We start from the raw sequence: 14692 nt of genomic DNA on the forward strand, positions 1-14692 counted from the left end.
CGATCTACAATCTCACAACTTTTCAGATCGCTACGTTTAGTGAGCTTGTAGATCGGCTACTTTCACTGGTTTCTGTTCCGAGGAGACGTTCGGTAGATGGTTAGAGAACCAGTGATCTAGCGTAGTTAGCAAAACAGAGGCTTGGTCCATCAGGGACGGGAAGACTTATATATATATCAACAGACACTACTAGGGCTATCATTATCTCTAGCTCAATGAGAAGAAAGGCAGCTATGAGTCCAAAGGTCACTAGTTCGAACCCTGTCCCCAACGATGTGTTGAGGTGATCATGATTTGGCATTCGTAGGCTTACGTGTAGTATTCGTTGAGGTTAGGAGTAGGCATAGTTTTACTGAGGTTAGGGTTAGTGAGGCTTTAAAATGCTCATTTGTTAATTGCATTTTGTTAATTGCATTATTTCTCTCAAGTCTTCTATGTTTCTATGGCTTATTGTGCAGATTACTTATCATTGCTTCTTTCTTTCTTCTCTTTGCAATCACTGGCCCCGTATTATCGCTGCTTGCAGCTATATTTAAGGGTTCGAGGCCTATAAGGCTCGAAGCCTTATTGCATCTCTACACTTTCGCTATTATTATTCTTCTTCCGCCGTTTTTTGCAGTTCTGGCCTAACCGTGCATAAGCGGATTTTCCATAAATGAAGCTTTTATGAGCCAATGAATATTGCAGTTTTATGAAAATTATTCGTTTGCCCCTAACACATACATGCACTCACATTTGTTTGAAACTGTGCAGTAATGTAGAGGGTTATTCCAAGTATCACTGAAACCAATCTTACTCCAATTGGTCAAAGGGGGGCGCTATAGCAATTTTTTGAAAATGCAAACTTTAAACAGGCAAAAGTCATGGCTCGTTTGGCCGACAGCCGTGAAACTTGTTTACACATGTGCCTTGACTCATGAGGAACACATCTATCACTTTGACCAGTAAGTTCCGCCCTTAGATTTTCCGCCATATTGAGCAGTTTGAAAAACATTTAAACCCAGGATTTCTGAGCAATATGCGTGAAACTGTGTCATCTGTGTGAACTCCTTTTTCACCAGTTAATACAACACCTACAGTAACCACATACAGCTGATCTACAATGTGACGCGTTATGAGCGTGTATATATATAATGAGCAATCCATGCTGTATGATAACTTACCACACATGAAATCCAATTCTGTCTATCCAATTGCTCAGTCAGTACACTGTCTTACCCCAATTCTCTCTCTCTCTCTCTCTCTCTCTCTCTCTCTCTCTCTCTCTCTCTCTCTCTCTCTCTCTCTCTCTCTTCTGCCCCTAACACATACATGCATATTCATATTTTTGTGAAACTTTGAAGTATTGTAGAAGGTCACTCCAAATATCACTGAAACCAATCTTACTCCAAACAGCCAAAGGAGGGTGCTATAGCAATCGTTTAAAAAAAAAATGACACATGCTTACACATGTGCCTTGACTCATGAGGAACACATCTGTCTCTTCAACCAGTAAGCTCCACCCTTAGATCTTCTGCCATTTTGAGCAGTTTGAAAGACCCTTAAACCAGTTTTTTTCCCCGGAGTTTTGAGCAATTTGTGTGAAACGTTCTACACACACTCTATGGACCATTATCTGAAAATCTCAGTTGAAGAGAAGTTTGTACGTAAAAAAATTCAGCCTTCATTAGCCAAATAATATTGTAAAGGGCATGGCTTCATCAAAATAGCTCAGTCGGTAAAGTGCCGGTAATGTGACAGCCTATGAGTCCCAAAGGTCAAGGGTTCGAATTCCTGTCAATGGCCATGGTTTAACGTGTCCATGAATGAACCCCAATTGCCCCCCCTCCGTACTATCCACAATCCCTCTGTTCAGCCGTTGAGAATGCTCATTTGTTAATTCCATGGGCTGCTTTGTCTCAAGTTCAATGTATTCTGTTCCTATGTGCTATTGTTGCATATCGCTTTTTGCCTCTCATGCCTCGAACCTGTTTATTGCTGCTTGCAGCTATATTTTATACACTCAGGTATTTATGTTGTTGTTGAGCGCTTTAAAGCTGAGCTTTCAAAGTGGTATGACAATAAATTCTGATTCACAATACATGGGGCCACTGCTTGGCCAGCTGTACACCCACTTAAAACCCTCAAATTTCCTAAATAGACCTACTTTGTTATTTGCAGACCATAGCTTATTTAGAAGTTCTTAACGCTTCAGAATGCAATGTGCTGTGAGCTTGTAGATCGTCTATTTGCAATATTTGCCACATAAAAGGGACACTAGGGTCTGGACCGCATGCTCCCAATGGACCAGCTGACAGCACTGGGGTCTCCTCCATCCTGGAAGATGCAAGCCTTCACCCTCCTTGCTCACCTGTTGTGAATAAATCATACTCCCTGAATCTGGTTTGTTACAAATGCCAGAAATGTTGTTATGCTGCAGGATATTACATTTAATAAAAGTATATATAGTATAATAACAAACAAGTCTCGTCTCCCTTTTGTAATACAACACAGTATGTATATGTGCATTGTTTTTTAACATTGTGTAAATGGCGTTTTCAAACTACGTTTCCATCATGGTAACCTTTCAGGTCAAAACACTCATTAACTTTGAAATAGTTGACCATCAATTTGATCAAATTGAGCAAATAAATATGAGACATTACAGTCAAATATAATACATAACTAGAAAAAGTGCTCCTCGGAGCACAGGTCTCCGCCAGGTCAGGTAGGTTATTGTGGCCTCCTGGTGGCGCTATAATAGGCCAATGTGAAAAGGGTGTCATTTCTTCTTAGGCCTTTCAATGGGACACTGCATTCATGATTTGAGGTATTTTGTTCCAAAAATGTGTTTTGCTAAATTAGGTGGCGCTATAAAGGCCAATGTGAATGTGAAAAGGGGGGCATTTCTTCCTCGGCCTAGTGGGAATCTGCATGCAAACTTTCACGGAAATTGCACACTGCATTCATGTTTTGAGGCATTTTGTTTAAAACTGACCAATCCTGCAAACTTTGGAAGCCACTGTAAGCCAAATAGGATGGAATATGAAATATCGGACAGATCCATCAGAATCACATGACTATGGAGATGCAGTGTACCAATTTGCGTGTTTTTTGGACAGAATCTGAAGGAATAATCTCCAAAAATGTATTTTACATAAGTCGGCCTCCTGGTGGCGCTGTAAAAAGCAGATGTGAAAAATGCAGTCCTATTTTTTTCCTTGGCCTCTAGGGAGTGTGCGTGCAAAGTTTCACGCAGATCGGCGCAGTTATAGTTAAAAATGCAAATCGGCCAGTTATAGCGCCACCATGAGGCTGATTTGAAAATGTTCAAGTGGCATTTCTTCCTCGGCCTAGTGGGAATGTGCGTGTGCAATTTTATGGAAATGGCAAGCTGTGTTCATGATTGGAGGCAGTTTGTTCAAAACGGACCAATCCTGCAAACTTTGGAAGCCAACCTTAGCCAATGAGGATGCAATATGGGAAATCGGACAGATCCGGGTCGATCACATGACTATAGAGATACTGTGTACCGATTTGCATGACGTTTGGTTAAAAGCTGTAGGTGTATTGGGAAAAAATGGGTTTTGCACAAATCGGCCTCCTGGTGGCGCTATGACAGGCCCATGTGAAAAATGTGGGGCAGAGGTTCTGAATTGGCATCCAGGGAGTGGGTGTGCACAGTTTCGCAGCGACCGGGCCAACGGTGCCGGAGATTAGCTGGTAACACACAGACAGGACACACACACGGACGGACGGACGGAAGGACGGACGGAGGGTAAAACATTCTCTCTCGCCATGCCTTTCGGCCTGGCGGAGACAATAAAACATTTTATTATTAATGGTGTATACATACAATAAGGTGCAGTATGGAATGGATGTAACCAATAATGTTTTGCTCCGTGTTATTAATAATGAATACTAATGACTAACTACATCACTATAATTAGTTATGTCTTTGACAGTATTTGTCTTTCACAAACACATTATTGTCTTTCACAAACACATTATTACTGATGAAAACGACTGCTCAGCAAATACAAATAAAAGCCTTTTAGTTTTAGTGATTTTGACACGGTCGTGCACTGTTCATTTCCACTATGTGAGCGAAAGGGTGTTGTTGCGTGTGTTTGACAGATCAACATGCGTTGGCCACTCCCCTGCCATCGCACATGTGTGACACGTGCCCAAATGCAGGGGAATGGCCAAGCCTACCGAGTTGAACTCCAATGCGAGGCACTTGATGTGAATTAGCCGTGAACCATTCATGATGTAGCCTGGGATCCAGCCTGATTCGCTACGTTCGGCGGACTTTTTTCTCTCTCTCCGCTTAACAGTCTGGAATGCCTCCTATCTCCAAGGGAGGCGGGACATGACAAACGTTTCGAGTCGTGCCGTGGCTTCTGATTGGTCTGTGGTGCGGGGCGGGACAAAAAAAAACAGTGTGATCGTTGTGATTCGTCATTCGTTTGAACAACATCCAATCAGCAACGACGTTGCCTAACGTAACATATGTAGTTCCAGTGTAGTTCTGCAAAACGAGTCAATGGGGTGCATTCCAGACTGAGAAGCGAAGAGAGAAAAAAAAGTCCGCCGAACGTAGCGAAGCAGGCTGGATACCAGGCTATTCATGATGTAACCTGGCTCCGTCAAATGGAAGAAGCTTGCGACACACATTGTTTCACAGCCTACTTCCATCTGAGACTTCGGAAGCAGAATCGATGACAGACAGCGTTTTCATTTTTTCAAGCTACTTGGCAGGTGATTGGATGATCCCACCCCTAGCAGCCGCTGATTGGTTCGAATACGCGGGCGGCAGAGGTACGGCGGGAGGTAGTCTCTGGTGTGAGCAGAAACGAGTCCAACTTCAGTTCACAAGAATGTAGCGGCTGCAGTGTGATCGGATGTACAGCTGTTCTCCTTCAGACAACCAGTTGAGATGATCAACAGTGGGTCAGGGATGTTGAATGGTGCTCAGAGGTCCCTGTATGCAAAAAGGACATGTGCATATAGAAACAATTAGATTTTAATGAAGAATCAGTACATTTTGAAAATCACACATAAAGAATGCTGCATTCTATTAGGTACAATGTCTTGCACAGATAGATAGATAGATAGATAGATAGATAGATAGATAGATAGATAGATAGATAGATAGATAGATAGATAGATAGATAGATAGATAGATAGATAGATAGATAGATAGATTTAGATAGATAGATAGATAGATAGATACTTTATTGATCCCCGAGGGGAAATTCAGATATCCCATAGCTCATACAGGCAGGTTAGTTAAAAACACATCACAAAAAGGGGGGCACAAGTTAAAACTGATAGAAGACAAATATAAAAGATATATTATGAAATAAGCATAAAAAAGCATTTAAAAGGTGTCACTGGGAATAAATCATCCTTTGTCATTGTCATATTGCACATAGACCCATAAATAACTAAAAACTAAGACCATTAGTCCATTAGTCCAGTTCATAGGCCTAGCGGCTGGTCATGGAGTTGAAGAGCCTGATTGCTGTTGGAACAAAAGTGTTCTTAAAACGATCGTTCTTGCAGGGCAATGAATGGTCCTTACGACCGCTTTTTTGACCTGCCAGGATGTTGTGGAGAGGATGACCCACCTTGTCCATTATGGCCCTCCTCTTCTTGTGTATACATCTCTCTACAACAGCCTCCAGTGAGTCCGGCCTCTCACCCAGTACTGAGCCCGCCTTCTTCACCAGTTTGTTCAGCCGCTTAGCATCCTTGTCCATCACACTGCCTCCCCAGCAAACTGCAGCATAGAACAGGACACTTGCCACTGCTGACTGGTAGAACATATGCAGCATTCTGCTGCACACGTCAAAAGACCTAAGCCTCCTCAAGAAAAAGAGCCTGCTCTGTGTCTTTTTATAGACAACATCGGTGTTCAGAGCCCAGTCCAGGTTCTCATCCAGGTGAACTCCCAGATACTTGTAGGACTGTACCTGCTCAATAGCTGTCCCTTTTACGTTGACAGGCTGAAGAAGAGCGGGCTTGTTCCTCCGGTAATCCACCACCATCTCCTTAGTCTTGGAGGTGTTTAGTAGGAGGCAGTTCCTGTCACTCCATTCCCCGAAGGCTTTTGTCAGGTCCCTATATTCCTCCTCCTGCCCATCCTTGACACACGCCACAATGGCTGTATCATCAGAATATTTCTGAATGAAACAGGACTCAGAGTTGTACTTAAAGTCCGACGTGTACAGTGTGAACAGGAAGGGAGCCAACACAGTCCCCTGTGGAGCCCCCGTGTTGCTCAATAGCGTCCCCAAGACACAGTTCCCCAGCCTGACATACTGTGGTCGTCCTGTCAGGTAGTCTGTTATCCAGTTCACAAAGAAGGGGTCCACCCCCATCCCATCGAGCTTGTCTCCGAGTATGGAGGGTTGGATGGTATTGAATGCACTTGAAAAGTCAAAGAACATAATCCTTGCATATCGACCCGGCTTATCCAGGTGAGAGTGGACTCGATGGAGCAGGTAGAGGACAGCATCCTATGTGTTCCTGATATGCAAACTGCAGGGGGTCAAGCATGGCATTGACCTGTGGTCTCAGTTTACAGAGAAGCAGCCTCTCCAGGGTCTTCATGATGTGTGATGTGAGGGCCACCGGTCTGTAGTCTTTTGGCTCACCCGGCCGCCCTACCTTGGGTACCGGCACAAGACATGATGTTTTCCACAGAACCGTGACCCTCCCCCTTTGAAGACTCAGGTTGTATATTTTCTGTAAGGGCTCCGCCAGTTGGGCAGCACACACCCTAAGCAGTCCCGGACACACACCATCTGGGCCTGCTGCCTTTCCAGGGCGCAGCCTCCCCAGCGCATCCCTAACCTCATCCACTGTAATGAACAGTGGAGGTGGTGCAGGTGTGACCGGCGTTGCAGCTGCAGCGATGGTATTGCAGTCCAGTGGTGGAGATAGAGAGGTAGAAGGAGAGGCCACTGCCGAGATGATGGGGGTGGGGTGAATTGACTGAGCTGTGCCTGGTGGTACAGGGCCGGCATTGGCCACTGAGCTAAACCTATTATAAAAAAGGTTGAACTCATTGGCCTTATCCACATCCCCCTCCTCTACCTGGCTGTTCTTTGCTTTATAGCCCGTGATAGTCCTCGTTCCCTTCCACACCTCTCTAATGTTGTTATCCTGCAGCTTTCTCTCAACTTTCCTTTTGTAGGCCAACTTTGCCTGCTTTATTGTCCCTTTCAGCTCACGTTGCACTCGTTTGAGCTTCTCCCTGTCTCCATCCCTAAAGGCCTCCTTCTTCTGATTCAGAAGTACCTTGATGTCACTGGTGATCCAGGGTTTGTTATTAGCGAAGCAGCTTACAGTCCTTGCCAGTACAACATTGTCCCTACAGAAGTTCATATAATCAGTAGTACAGTCCACCATCCCATCAATGTCACCCTCCTGTGACTCCAGCAGTACATTCCACTCTGTGCGCTCGAAACAGTCCCTTAGAGACTCACTGGCCTCAGGTGTCCATCTCCTGAATGAGCGGGTGGTAACAGGTAGCCTCATTACACAGGTGGTAGTTTGAAAGACCCTAGTAGTGAGGCTGGAGAAAGACCAGATTATGATCTGACTTGCCCAGTGGAGCCAGTGCAACTGCACTATAGGCACCCTTAACATTGGCAAACATCAAATCAAGTGTCTTCTCTTTCCTTGTGGGACAATCCACATACTGTGTAAAACCAGTTAGATGGGAGGATAGTGTCACGTGATTAAAATCGCCCGAGATCAGGAGCAATGCTTCAGGGTGTTGTGTCTGTATCCTAGCAACGGTGTCATGAATGACGTCACACGCAACAGCAGCCACTGCACGTGGATGGGTGTAAACAACAATGGCGACGATGTGTGAGTATTCCCGTGGTACATAATACGGACGTAGACCCACTGCCAGCAGTTCAACGTCCTGACAGCAGATCTTCTCCTTCACCGTTAAATGACCCGGGTTACACCATCTATTGTTCACGAACAGCACTAGACCCCCACCTTTGGACTTGTTGGTCGCTGTCGTGTCTCTGTCCGCTCGCACCGCGGTGAAGCCGGGTAGGTCCAAACATGAGTCAGCGGTGGAGATCTTCATCCCAGTCTCCGTGAAACACATGAGGCTTCACTCACGGTAAGTTCTATGATCACTCACAAGTGTCCGCAGCTCAGTGCCTTTGTTGGTAATCCCGTTGACATTCCCCATTAGGATCGATGGTAAGAATGGTTTGCATCTCCATTTCCTAGCCTTTCGCTTAGCCTTTAGCTTGGCTCCAGCCCTACACCCACGGGGGTGCAATACGTTAGTCCGACAGCGCATTCCTCCGACAGCGCATGCCTCCGACGTTTCCAATACTAACCCTATACCAAACCCGAACCCTAACCCTAACCGCACGCGGATGCCACATAGTCGGAGAAATGGTTTGTCGGATTAACGTATGCCTCCCCACCCACGGTATGGCTTCTTCAACTCAGCCGGGATACAGTGTTTAACTCCGTATTTATTCCACTGTAGCATAAGGAGATCCTCCCTAGTGTACACCTTTCTCATAGCTTCAAAACGCCACGAATGCAATACACATACAACACGGTTTGCTTCTACAGAGCAACAGGGATTGCAGCCGCTCAGTGCGGCGCAGCTCAGGATCTGTAGACTCAACTGAATCATTTTCATAGAAGCACATTTGACTTGGTGAGGTTGGTGTATTCATTGTAATAACCAGACTGACCATATTGACACAGCGAACCTACTGCCACTTTTGTCTCATAAAATGGTCAACACAAGAAGAATTGATTTGTATTGCGTTATAACTCATTAGCATGCAAATGGAACCAAATGGACCAGCACGGGTCCATTTGTATGGCAGGGCAGAAATTAAATAAAAAGATGTGATATGATACAATAATACAAAACAATAAAAGAAACCTTACAGTACATACCTGTATACATCTGCTACTGGTGTCTGAACATGGTATCTATGCAGGCTGTCTGGTTGTCAGGACTCCCCTGTGCACAGTATCAGGAGGTTATTAATATTTTAATTCAAAAATAGCCGATCTACAAGCGAGGCGTTGTGAGCTTGTAGACCTGCTATTTTCACAATATTTAGTCTATTATCTAGTCTATCTCTAACTAAATGTAATGCCTCAACTCAAGTGCTTGTTAGGGTGGGGGGTCAAATATGATTATTTTGGGGGGTCGCGGCCTGAAAAGGTTGAGAACCACTGTCATAGACTACAAGCTTACGTGTTGCCTCAGTATTATATTTTGCTTATTGCCATTGCTTGGGATATTTGAAGGGCTATTTTCAGTGAATGTTTTCCCCAGAATAGGGATACTAGGGTTCAAGTGGTTAATGTAATACAATAAAAAACTTCCTGTAATAACTCTGAGGACCTGTTGAAGATCCATGCCATATGGCCTAGTATACCTCAACCTGTTGTGGTACATGTAGGCAGGGATTACATACTGTACTAGCTCTGAAACATGACTGTGAAGTGTGAACCATGGCTAATACTGTACATTTATATTTGATTATAATAGAAAAATAAACAAAACAACCCACCTCGTATTGCCCTGCTGACAGCAACTTATAAATGATCATCAGATACGTGTCCTCTCCTTGAAATGTTATGATGGGCACAACATCTCCTCACTGCACACCTAACTGTAATAAATAAGTGGGAATGTCCGCGAAGGTCTGATTGTGAGCTATCATTTCTCTTATTATTATTATTCTCTATATTTTCATAAGGATTGCGCGAAACCATGACGTCCGTCTGTCCGTCCGTCTTCTAAAGTTGTATAGCAATCCGATCTGCTGCCAAAGATGTTCAATATTTATTTATATATATATACAGTATTTATTTATTGTCTCCTCCGATCCAACACTGTCTTGGCCGCAGCCGGTACAGCGCTAACCTGCTAGCCACACAGTATACTAAAAATATCGGCAGCCTCCGGTTCCGGTTCACCAGTCGATATTGTCGTTGCGGTTCACACCAGTAATAGACAAATAGAAATATAGAAAAACAAGTCATTTTTCAATGTTCCATCATCCATTTCTTGATTTTGGATTCTTGGTTTTAAGAAACAAATATTGAAAAAACTTTTCAAATTGTCACATTTTTTCATTTTCCATTTTTGGTTTTTAAACAAATAATGAAAAAACAAGTCCTTTCTCCTTTTTCCACTTTTGGATTTTATTTTGAAAATCAACTGACCGAAAGGTACACGGATTTAAACTCATAGTTTGGGGATTTTGGCTGTATGTTGTCAAATGTAATCATCTATATTTTGCTGTTGATTCAACGTCGGGTTTTCTCTCCATCTCTCCCTCGTGCGCATGCGCTGTTTCATGCTCTCTCCCTCCCCCCCACACTCTCGGTCAAAAGCTTTGCTTGGCTTCCGTGCATTTTAAGCAGGAGGCTTGAAATCAAACCTACCACTGGTTATGTGCAGCGTTTCACTTAATGTTGAATCTCAACCAGACAACTGGTGTCTACCGTATTGACAGGAAAATAGCGCAGAGGAAAAACGGTTAAATCATCGTGGGCAGTGCATTCAGGGGGCATCACGGCCACTGTGGCCGTAGGGCATGTAATTTTTCAAGGGGCACACGGCCACAGAGAGGGGCAAAAACGCTGTGGCCGCCGTGAAATTCCTGCCCTGGTTCAAATGCAACGGAATATTGAGAAATCATTACGCTGCATGAGCTCAATGCGCAAATGGTAATGCAATTAATGTATTTGTGCAAGATAACCCTGTTATAAAAGGTGTATATTGCTAATTATGTTCAAACAGTTCAATCCAAAATATCATGCTGTAAGTATTATGCTGCATTTACGCACCTGCTTGTCATTAATGCTTAAAAATATCTATGACCTGTTATTTTATCAGATGTCAGATTTTTTTTTATCATTTAAAATCCTATCCACGACCCCTTATATATATATATATATATATATATATATATATATATATATATATATATATATATATATATATATATATATATATACATACGTGTGTGTGTGTGTGTGTGTGTGTGTGTGTGTGTGTGTGTGTGTGTGTGTTAGCCTGCTAGCCTATATACGTATATGTATGTATGCTAGCCTCCTGTTGAGCCACACCATAGGAACAAGAGTGTGTTCACTGCCAGCAAGCAATGAAAACAAAAAGGCAATAGAATCAACTCACAAAGATAATTAAACACCTTCCTTGTCTTCCTCAGATCTTCATCTTTCTGCTTCAGTTCACTCTCTCTTTCCTTCAGTTGAACTTTAAGCGTCTCTACTTGGTTGTTCAGGTCCTGCTGGTCCTTCATGTGACCGGCAGTTTAAAATCCTAGCGCAACCTTTGACCTATACCTATATATATATATATATATATATATATATATATATATATATATAAAATTAGCTACTGAACTACACCATAGGAACAAGAGTGTGCTCATCGCCAGCAACCGAGTGTTTATTCTGCTGTTGGTGAATCACTCTGGATAAAATACATCATGTAAATGTATCAATGTAAAAATCAAAATGAATGTCAAAAGAATCTCACCAAGATCATTGAACTCCTTCGTTGTCTTCCTCACATCTTTCGGCTCCAGTTCACTCTCTCTTTCCTTCGGTTGAACCTCTACTTGGTCCTGGGTCAGATTCTGTTTCTGCTGCTGTGAGACTGTACAAGATCCACAAAAGCTTTTTCAACTTTCCCAAAGTTGCATTAATCTAACAGATGTATGGACGCAATCCCGACATAATAATTATGTTTTAGCCTATATTTTGATTAATTCCTGGCCTGCCTGACCAGATGAATCAATTAACCTTATGAAAGATTTGCGCAGACCCGACCTTTAGGATATTGCTCATTATTCTAAAGAACATGTTTTACCATGAAACTAATAAAGCAACACTTTGAGAATCATTGTGCTTGAAGCCACGGACACACTATTTGTGATAGTAGCCTATAACTAAGCCTCTTAGGAAAGATGAAGCTGTTGCCTAAATGTTTTTAACAGCCTCCTCAAATCATTTTCAGTCCCAAATATAATGCCTTAACTGTTGCTATTGGCTACATTTATGCACCTGCTTGTCATTCATGCATACAAAATTATTATGTCCGCTACTTGTATCAGATGTACGATAAATTGTAATCATTCCGGACACTGTGACCGGCAGTTTAAAATCCTAATGCAACCTTTGACATGTGTGTGTATATATATATATATATCGTATTCTTTATTATGGTGAAGAAATTGATGCTATTATTATAATAATTATTATTATTATTATCGTTTTGTCCTTGTTGGTGTACAGTTGGTTGCAACTTGCAATGGATACAGTAGCTGCCGGGGCCGGGCGCACAATGGCGCACAAAGGCAGAACATTCAGATCAGGCTCTCTCTGGACTGATTCTCAACGAATCTCTATGATTCTAATTTTCCTATGATCAGCAGAACTGAGAGTATCAATTCCTTCATCAAATATGGTTTTATTCAAAGGAAATCAAAGGCTACAGCTTATGGAGCCAACATCGGTAAAATGCAAGTGGCTGAGAAAGAGTTTTTGCCTCAACATAATTCCATTGCTCAGGAAATAAACAACGGATTACAATAATATAACATTCCCTATAATCAGTAACATGTAGGTGATACCTATGTCTATCAAATATGGTTTTATTGAAAGGCAATCAAAGGCTAGATCAAGCTTAGAAAGCAAACATCGGGTAATATCCGATGGTAGCCTACGGCTGTGGGCGTGCCTCAGTGCGGCTGCAGAGCAAGAGTAGGACACTCATTTATGACATTGTGCCGTTTGTTCAACATTCAACTCTTGGCAACAAAGTTTATTTTCATATAATAGGCCTATAGATTACATTTAAATATTAATAGTAAATAGGAAAACAACATTTCTGGGTCCAATTAGTCTATGTTGGTAATAGAGAGGAATGGTCACATATTCCCACCTATAAACATGTTTTTCCCCAGGTGGTTTCATGAATAGACAATATTTTGGACCAATTAAAAATATAATATATATACAGTAGACCACTAGACTACAGTAGACCACTAGAAAACTAGACTACACCGCTGGCTTGTAGCATATGTGTTTTGACATTTTAAATATCAGTATGATCATATGGTTTGTCAAGGTTTTAAAGTTAAACATAACAGTAAGCTAATATTTCCAATGTTACTTCCTCTCATGCCTGTGGCACCTCTATAGTAGTAGCAGAAATCCCTGCGCATCCGTTGGCCCGCACCTGCAGACAGTAAATGTACTTAATTGAGCCCCATGCCGTGCAGTGCATGCGCATAATTATAGCCGATTTACAAGCTCACACATCGCAACGCGAGGCATTGTGAGCTTGTAGATGGGCTATTTTTGGTGCGCGATACCGCCCGCCAAACAAAGTATATACACAATCGAAACCTTGCTGAGCGCACGGCACAACAATGCACATTTTCAATGAACACGGACCAATTTGAGACAGATTATTACTTGTCAAGCAGGAGCCTGATGCCAAGTCTCACCCTTTGAGAGTGAGAGTCACACAATTTCACGTCTTCACACACCTAACGCTACACTTGCCATTTCACACGCTTTTTCCCCCCTCTCACAGCAAAAAAAAACAAAAACAGAACGCTCGTCCTAAAACACACTGCCCCATTTTTTTTCGCTGACCGTGGCCGCTGGATTAGACCTGGGGCGAGCGTGTTTTAGGACGACTATTCCATTCCATTTGGAGAGGTCATTAGGCCGTTCCATTTGGAGAGGTGCGTTGCGCGGTGGGATGGACTGGAGAGAAGAAGGACCCGCCGATTTTTTCTTTTAGCTTGATATTGTTTAATGGCAAAACAATCATGACTGATACACATGAAAGAAGTATGCATCCATGCGTTCTGTGCGCCCGCTGGCTGCTACGTTTCCTTTTTTGCCACACATCTACACTTCATGGAGTACATTTTTTTGTACCGAATTAACCGAATTAAATAAATAAAAAACGGAAATAAAAAGGGGTAAAACCGTGAAAAACCGAATAACAGAAATCGAAGGGCGACGGCTAGAGGTTCCCTTTGGGAATTAAAGCCCCTGCCCCTATAATTCCTTCTGCACGTCCCTGCACGCGAACACAAATAATGTACATTTTGACACGTGCCTCCCCAACGTGCATGCGCATGTGGGTGTCCGCGCATACACGGTGGCGGAGCCGAGTGTTCTGTGTGTGCAACAGTGTAAACGCAGTGGGGCTGTAGATGCGACGCATGCACAGTTTGAGCAGCCAGCATAAGCATGGCGACATTCTTTGACATAAAAATTCGAATACACAGCTGAGATTTAGTGATATCGAAAAACGGGCTTCGCAGTCACATGCACATGGTAATGGTCAATGGCTGGGCGCAATTTGAGATCAATGACTACAGAGATCATGTGTGAAATTTGGATAAAATTGGAAGTAGTAGTATAAAAAATGTGTTTTACATAAGTCGGCCTCCTGGTGGCGCTATAAAAGGCAGATGTGAAAAATGCGGGGCAAAGGTTTTTCCTTGACCTCTAGGGAGTGTGCATACAAAGTTTTACACAGATCGGTGCAGTTATAGGTAAAAACAGTAATCGACCTGTTATAGCACCACTATGAGGCTGATTTGAAAATGTTCAAATGGCATTTCTTCCTCTGCCTAATGGG

At 42.8% G+C, this 14692-nt stretch overlaps 1 long non-coding RNA gene across 1 annotated transcript in view; it reads right to left on the minus strand.

The window, feature by feature from the left end:
* Positions 1 to 4795: 4795 nt before the first annotated feature.
* Positions 4796 to 14692, minus strand: part of LOC311046781 — a 120228-nt gene continuing 110331 nt past the window's right edge. The window contains exons 2-4 of the long non-coding RNA XR_014600925.1: positions 9557 to 9875; positions 8924 to 8999; positions 4796 to 4963 (exon numbers count right to left, since the gene is read on the minus strand). This is a non-coding gene — a long non-coding RNA (uncharacterized lncRNA). The remainder of the gene's footprint in view (positions 4964 to 8923; positions 9000 to 9556; positions 9876 to 14692) is intronic.

The sequence above is a fragment of the Gymnoscopelus microlampas genome, assembly GCF_963454915.1.
Source record: "Gymnoscopelus microlampas genome assembly, chromosome: 1".
Taxonomy (NCBI): domain Eukaryota; kingdom Metazoa; phylum Chordata; class Actinopteri; order Myctophiformes; family Myctophidae; genus Gymnoscopelus; species Gymnoscopelus microlampas.